General features: G+C 37.1%; 5 non-coding genes and 1 pseudogene across 5 annotated transcripts in view; all 6 read right to left on the reverse strand.

The window, feature by feature from the left end:
* Window positions 1-186: 186 nt before the first annotated feature.
* Window positions 187-305, reverse strand: LOC136182144 (5S ribosomal RNA). Its single transcript, XR_010668462.1, has one exon. It is a non-coding gene; the product is annotated as a 5S ribosomal RNA (ribosomal RNA).
* Window positions 306-1704: 1399 nt separating this feature from the next.
* On the reverse strand, window positions 1705-1823 carry LOC136182145 (5S ribosomal RNA). Its single transcript, XR_010668463.1, has one exon. It is a non-coding gene; the product is annotated as a 5S ribosomal RNA (ribosomal RNA).
* A 1399-nt stretch (window positions 1824-3222) lies between these two features.
* Window positions 3223-3341, reverse strand: LOC136182146 (5S ribosomal RNA). Its single transcript, XR_010668464.1, has one exon. It is a non-coding gene; the product is annotated as a 5S ribosomal RNA (ribosomal RNA).
* Window positions 3342-4740: 1399 nt separating this feature from the next.
* Window positions 4741-4849, reverse strand: LOC136181850 (5S ribosomal RNA; annotated as a pseudogene).
* Window positions 4850-6254: 1405 nt separating this feature from the next.
* On the reverse strand, window positions 6255-6373 carry LOC136182148 (5S ribosomal RNA). Its single transcript, XR_010668466.1, has one exon. It is a non-coding gene; the product is annotated as a 5S ribosomal RNA (ribosomal RNA).
* Window positions 6374-7789: 1416 nt separating this feature from the next.
* Window positions 7790-7815, reverse strand: part of LOC136181716 (5S ribosomal RNA) — a 119-nt gene continuing 93 nt past the window's right edge. Inside the window, exon 1 of the ribosomal RNA XR_010668063.1 lies at window positions 7790-7815. This exon is cut by the window's right edge and continues 93 nt beyond it. This is a non-coding gene — a ribosomal RNA (5S ribosomal RNA).

Raw genomic sequence — 7815 nt, forward strand, 5'->3', positions numbered from 1 at the left:
AAACAGCCTCCAGAGAGCGTAATATGTATTAATACTCACTGAAAACATTGATGAAAATTGCAACAAAAAAAAAGAGGACAGACTGCCAAATAAAATCATGTTTCATTTTCCACTGGCCTGTTTCTCTCAGTCCTTTCTCCACTAGTGAGGCAACAGCGCCCTCTTCTGGCTAAAGGAGGTATTAAAAGCTTACAGCACCTGGTATTCCCAGGCGGTCTCCCATCCAAGTACTAACCAGGCCCGACCCTGCTTAGCTTCCGAGATCGGACGAGATCGGGCGTGTTCAGGGTGGTATGGCCGTAAGCGAGTGAACAGGTTGTTAAAGGGTTATTTATACATACTTAGGTTTAAAGTAACACCTCGCCAAAATTAGAGCAAGTGACTATGACCTAGTTGATTTTATTACTTTTCTACTCAAACGTGTGGGCCTATGGATAGACTTACACTTAATCTTACTAGATTCAGCAATACTTTGACGCTGGGAGTTAACTAAAGACTTGCAGCTTGTTTTTAAGACTTGTTTCACGACTTGCGGGCAAACTGAACGTTCAAACGTCTGATAAACACATTGAACAAACCGATTCCGTGAAGATTAACTTCCCTCTTTCAAAACTGGCCTGGTTAGTACTTGGATGGGAGACCGCCTGGGAATCCCAGGTGCTGTAAGCTTTTAATACCTGCTTCAGCCAGCAGGGGACGCTGTAACCTCCTGCTATGCACTGCAGTTCTTTTTTTATTTGTCTATCATTGCTTCTACTTTCCTACAAAGTAGCTTACACTGAATTTTGATTGGGGATCATCTATAGCATATATAGGGACTGATTGTAATAATTATGAATTTTCATATAATTAGTAAGTGTTCCTTTGTGATTCCTAATGGAGGATTGTTTTTTTAATGATTAGTTACAATGGAGAATGTGAGGGGATCAAATATGTATGCCCCACAGGGTTATGATTTCTACATGAAACATTGCAATGGCTGATTTATTCATTTGTCATTCAAGATTACCTCAAAACAAGTAAGTGGTGATAAAAACATAATTTCGAGTTGTCCCTTGTATCTTAATCAATCACTGCTTAGGCTACTATAATAATCCTAAATCTTGTGTGCCTTAATGCAACATTTAAACTTATTTCTGCTGTTCACTGTTCACAAGTTTGCAGGATTGAAAACCTTAATAAATCCACAGTAAAAGTGACGATGCGAAATGGTCAACTTCTGAAAAATCGTCAATTGATTGATAAGTAAGCATCACTTGTTTGCAGGTTTTTTTTAAATTCAATCTTAATAGTAATCATTTATAATAATTCCTGATTTGGTGTAAATGTTTATTATTGATGTGAAAACATTTATAATGATGGTGAATATTTCCAGTTGAATCAAATGTATAATATGGCTACCAGAGTGTTGTGGGGAAGTAAAGAGTAACCTAAGTACAAGTAATTAAAATATGTTAATGCAGTAGTCCTTACGTAAGTAGGCTACATGTACTTTTTGAATGTAAAACTGAACTTTGAAAACAGCCTCCAGAGAGCGTAATATGTATTAATACTCACTGAAAACATTGATGAAAATTGCAACAAAAAAAAAGAGGACAGACTGCCAAATAAAATCATGTTTCATTTTCCACTGGCCTGTTTCTCTCAGTCCTTTCTCCACTAGTGAGGCAACAGCGCCCTCTTCTGGCTAAAGGAGGTATTAAAAGCTTACAGCACCTGGTATTCCCAGGCGGTCTCCCATCCAAGTACTAACCAGGCCCGACCCTGCTTAGCTTCCGAGATCGGACGAGATCGGGCGTGTTCAGGGTGGTATGGCCGTAAGCGAGTGAACAGGTTGTTAAAGGGTTATTTATACATACTTAGGTTTAAAGTAACACCTCGCCAAAATTAGAGCAAGTGACTATGACCTAGTTGATTTTATTACTTTTCTACTCAAACGTGTGGGCCTATGGATAGACTTACACTTAATCTTACTAGATTCAGCAATACTTTGACGCTGGGAGTTAACTAAAGACTTGCAGCTTGTTTTTAAGACTTGTTTCACGACTTGCGGGCAAACTGAACGTTCAAACGTCTGATAAACACATTGAACAAACCGATTCCGTGAAGATTAACTTCCCTCTTTCAAAACTGGCCTGGTTAGTACTTGGATGGGAGACCGCCTGGGAATCCCAGGTGCTGTAAGCTTTTAATACCTGCTTCAGCCAGCAGGGGACGCTGTAACCTCCTGCTATGCACTGCAGTTCTTTTTTTATTTGTCTATCATTGCTTCTACTTTCCTACAAAGTAGCTTACACTGAATTTTGATTGGGGATCATCTATAGCATATATAGGGACTGATTGTAATAATTATGAATTTTCATATAATTAGTAAGTGTTCCTTTGTGATTCCTAATGGAGGATTGTTTTTTTAATGATTAGTTACAATGGAGAATGTGAGGGGATCAAATATGTATGCCCCACAGGGTTATGATTTCTACATGAAACATTGCAATGGCTGATTTATTCATTTGTCATTCAAGATTACCTCAAAACAAGTAAGTGGTGATAAAAACATAATTTCGAGTTGTCCCTTGTATCTTAATCAATCACTGCTTAGGCTACTATAATAATCCTAAATCTTGTGTGCCTTAATGCAACATTTAAACTTATTTCTGCTGTTCACTGTTCACAAGTTTGCAGGATTGAAAACCTTAATAAATCCACAGTAAAAGTGACGATGCGAAATGGTCAACTTCTGAAAAATCGTCAATTGATTGATAAGTAAGCATCACTTGTTTGCAGGTTTTTTTTAAATTCAATCTTAATAGTAATCATTTATAATAATTCCTGATTTGGTGTAAATGTTTATTATTGATGTGAAAACATTTATAATGATGGTGAATATTTCCAGTTGAATCAAATGTATAATATGGCTACCAGAGTGTTGTGGGGAAGTAAAGAGTAACCTAAGTACAAGTAATTAAAATATGTTAATGCAGTAGTCCTTACGTAAGTAGGCTACATGTACTTTTTGAATGTAAAACTGAACTTTGAAAACAGCCTCCAGAGAGCGTAATATGTATTAATACTCACTGAAAACATTGATGAAAATTGCAACAAAAAAAAAGAGGACAGACTGCCAAATAAAATCATGTTTCATTTTCCACTGGCCTGTTTCTCTCAGTCCTTTCTCCACTAGTGAGGCAACAGCGCCCTCTTCTGGCTAAAGGAGGTATTAAAAGCTTACAGCACCTGGTATTCCCAGGCGGTCTCCCATCCAAGTACTAACCAGGCCCGACCCTGCTTAGCTTCCGAGATCGGACGAGATCGGGCGTGTTCAGGGTGGTATGGCCGTAAGCAAATGAACAGGTTGTTAAAGGGTTATTTATACATACTTAGGTTTAAAGTAACACCTCGCCAAAATTAGAGCAAGTGACTATGACCTAGTTGATTTTATTACTTTTCTACTCAAACGTGTGGGCCTATGGATAGACTTACACTTAATCTTACTAGATTCAGCAATACTTTGACGCTGGGAGTTAACTAAAGACTTGCAGCTTGTTTTTAAGACTTGTTTCACGACTTGCGGGCAAACTGAACGTTCAAACGTCTGATAAACACATTGAACAAACCGATTCCGTGAAGATTAACTTCCCTCTTTCAAAACTGGCCTGGTTAGTACTTGGATGGGAGACCGCCTGGGAATCCCAGGTGCTGTAAGCTTTTAATACCTGCTTCAGCCAGCAGGGGACGCTGTAACCTCCTGCTATGCACTGCAGTTCTTTTTTTATTTGTCTATCATTGCTTCTACTTTCCTACAAAGTAGCTTACACTGAATTTTGATTGGGGATCATCTATAGCATATATAGGGACTGATTGTAATAATTATGAATTTTCATATAATTAGTAAGTGTTCCTTTGTGATTCCTAATGGAGGATTGTTTTTTTAATGATTAGTTACAATGGAGAATGTGAGGGGATCAAATATGTATGCCCCACAGGGTTATGATTTCTACATGAAACATTGCAATGGCTGATTTATTCATTTGTCATTCAAGATTACCTCAAAACAAGTAAGTGGTGATAAAAACATAATTTCGAGTTGTCCCTTGTATCTTAATCAATCACTGCTTAGGCTACTATAATAATCCTAAATCTTGTGTGCCTTAATGCAACATTTAAACTTATTTCTGCTGTTCACTGTTCACAAGTTTGCAGGATTGAAAACCTTAATAAATCCACAGTAAAAGTGACGATGCGAAATGGTCAACTTCTGAAAAATCGTCAATTGATTGATAAGTAAGCATCACTTGTTTGCAGGTTTTTTTTAAATTCAATCTTAATAGTAATCATTTATAATAATTCCTGATTTGGTGTAAATGTTTATTATTGATGTGAAAACATTTATAATGATGGTGAATATTTCCAGTTGAATCAAATGTATAATATGGCTACCAGAGTGTTGTGGGGAAGTAAAGAGTAACCTAAGTACAAGTAATTAAAATATGTTAATGCAGTAGTCCTTACGTAAGTAGGCTACATGTACTTTTTGAATGTAAAACTGAACTTTGAAAACAGCCTCCAGAGAGCGTAATATGTATTAATACTCACTGAAAACATTGATGAAAATTGCAACAAAAAAAAAGAGGACAGACTGCCAAATAAAATCATGTTTCATTTTCCACTGGCCTGTTTCTCTCAGTCCTTTCTCCACTAGTGAGGCAACAGCGCCCTCTTCTGGCTAAAGGAGGTATTAAAAGCTTACAGCACCTGGTATTCCCAGGCGGTCTCCCATCCAAGTACTAACCAGGCCCGACCCTGCTTAGCTTCCGAGATCGGGCGTGTTCAGGGTGGTATGGCCGTAAGTGAATAAACAGGTTGTTAAAGGGTTATTTATACATACTTAGGTTTAAAGTAACACCTCGCCAAAATTAGAGCAAGTGACTATGACCTAGTTGATTTTATTACTTTTCTACTCAAACGTGTGGGCCTATGGATAGACTTACACTTAATCTTACTAGATTCAGCAATACTTTGACGCTGGGAGTTAACTAAAGACTTGCAGCTTGTTTTTAAGACTTGTTTCACGACTTGCGGGCAAACTGAACGTTCAAACGTCTGATAAACACATTGAACAAACCGATTCCGTGAAGATTAACTTCCCTCTTTCAAAACTGGCCTGGTTAGTACTTGGATGGGAGACCGCCTGGGAATCCCAGGTGCTGTAAGCTTTCAATACCTGCTTCAGCCAGCAGGGGACGCTGTAACCTCCTGCTATGCACTGCAGTTCTTTTTTTATTTGTCTATCATTGCTTCTACTTTCCTACAAAGTAGCTTACACTGAATTTTGATTGGGGATCATCTATAGCATATATAGGGACTGATTGTAATAATTATGAATTTTCATATAATTAGTAAGTGTTCCTTTGTGATTCCTAATGGAGGATTGTTTTTTTAATGATTAGTTACAATGGAGAATGTGAGGGGATCAAATATGTATGCCCCACAGGGTTATGATTTCTACATGAAACATTGCAATGGCTGATTTATTCATTTGTCATTCAAGATTACCTCAAAACAAGTAAGTGGTGATAAAAACATAATTTCGAGTTGTCCCTTGTATCTTAATCAATCACTGCTTAGGCTACTATAATAATCCTAAATCTTGTGTGCCTTAATGCAACATTTAAACTTATTTCTGCTGTTCACTGTTCACAAGTTTGCAGGATTGAAAACCTTAATAAATCCACAGTAAAAGTGACGATGCGAAATGGTCAACTTCTGAAAAATCGTCAATTGATTGATAAGTAAGCATCACTTGTTTGCAGGTTTTTTTAAAATTCAATCTTAATAGTAATCATTTATAATAATTCCTGATTTGGTGTAAATGTTTATTATTGATGTGAAAACATTTATAATGATGGTGAATATTTCCAGTTGAATCAAATGTATAATATGGCTACCAGAGTGTTGTGGGGAAGTAAAGAGTAACCTAAGTACAAGTAATTAAAATATGTTAATGCAGTAGTCCTTACGTAAGTAGGCTACATGTACTTTTTGAATGTAAAACTGAACTTTGAAAACAGCCTCCAGAGAGCGTAATATGTATTAATACTCACTGAAAACATTGATGAAAATTGCAACAACAAAAAAAAAAGAGAGGACAGACTGCCAAATAAAATCATGTTTCATTTTCCACTGGCCTGTTTCTCTCAGTCCTTTCTCCACTAGTGAGGCAACAGCGCCCTCTTCTGGCTAAAGGAGGTATTAAAAGCTTACAGCACCTGGTATTCCCAGGCGGTCTCCCATCCAAGTACTAACCAGGCCCGACCCTGCTTAGCTTCCGAGATCGGACGAGATCGGGCGTGTTCAGGGTGGTATGGCCGTAAGCGAATGAACAGGTTGTTAAAGGGTTATTTATACATACTTAGGTTTAAAGTAACACCTCGCCAAAATTAGAGCAAGTGACTATGACCTAGTTGATTTGATTACTTTTCTACTCAAACGTGTGGGCCTATGGATAGACTTACACTTAATCTTACTAGATTCAGCAATACTTTGACGCTGGGAGTTAACTAAAGACTTGCAGCTTGTTTTTAAGACTTGTTTCACGACTTGCGGGCAAACTGAACGTTCAAACGTCTGATAAACACATTGAACAAACCGATTCCGTGAAGATTAACTTCCCTCTTTCAAAACTGGCCTGGTTAGTACTTGGATGGGAGACCGCCTGGGAATCCCAGGTGCTGTAAGCTTTTAATACCTGCTTCAGCCAGCAGGGGGCGCTGTAACCTCCTGCTATGCACTGCAGTTCTTTTTTTATTTGTCTATCATTGCTTCTACTTTCCTACAAAGTAGCTTACACTGAATTTTGATTGGGGATCATCTATAGCATATATAGGGACTGATTGTAATAATTATGAATTTTCATATAATTAGTAAGTGTTCCTTTGTGATTCCTAATGGAGGATTGTTTTTTTAATGATTAGTTACAATGGAGAATGTGAGGGGATCAAATATGTATGCCCCACAGGGTTATGATTTCTACATGAAACATTGCAATGGCTGATTTATTCATTTGTCATTCAAGATTACCTCAAAACAAGTAAGTGGTGATAAAAACATAATTTCGAGTTGTCCCTTATATCTTAATCAATCACTGCTTAGGCTACTATAATAATCCTCAATCTTGTGTGCCTTAATGCAACATTTAAACTTATTTCTGCTGTTCACTGTTCACAAGTTTGCAGTATTGAAAACCTTAATAAATCCACAGTAAAAGTGACGATGCAAAATGGTCAACTTCTGAAAAATCGTCAATTGATTCTGAAAAAATATTGATTGATAAGTAAGCATCACTTGTTTGCAGGTTTTTTTTAAATTCAATCTTAATAGTAATCATTTATAATAATTCCTGATTTGGTGTAAATGTTTATTATTGATGTGAAAACATTTATAATGATGGTGAATATTTCCAGTTGAATCAAATGTATAATATGGTTACCAGAGTGTTGTGGGGAAGTAAAGAGTAACCTAAGTACAAGTAATTAAAATATGTTAATGCAGTAGTCCTTACGTAAGTAGGCTACATGTACTTTTTGAATGTAAAACTGAACTTTGAAAACAGCCTCCAGAGAGCGTAATATGTATTAATACTCACTGAAAACATTGATGAAAATTGCAACAAAAAAAAAGAGGACAGACTGCCAAATAAAATCATGTTTCATTTTCCACTGGCCTGTTTCTCTCAGTCCTTTCTCCACTAGTGAGGCAACAGCGCCCTCTTCTGGCTAAAGGAGGTATTAAAAGCTTACAGCACCTGGTATTCCCAGG

This window comes from Labrus bergylta, chromosome 13, assembly GCF_963930695.1.
Source record: "Labrus bergylta chromosome 13, fLabBer1.1, whole genome shotgun sequence".
Classification (NCBI taxonomy): Eukaryota; Metazoa; Chordata; class Actinopteri; order Labriformes; family Labridae; genus Labrus; species Labrus bergylta.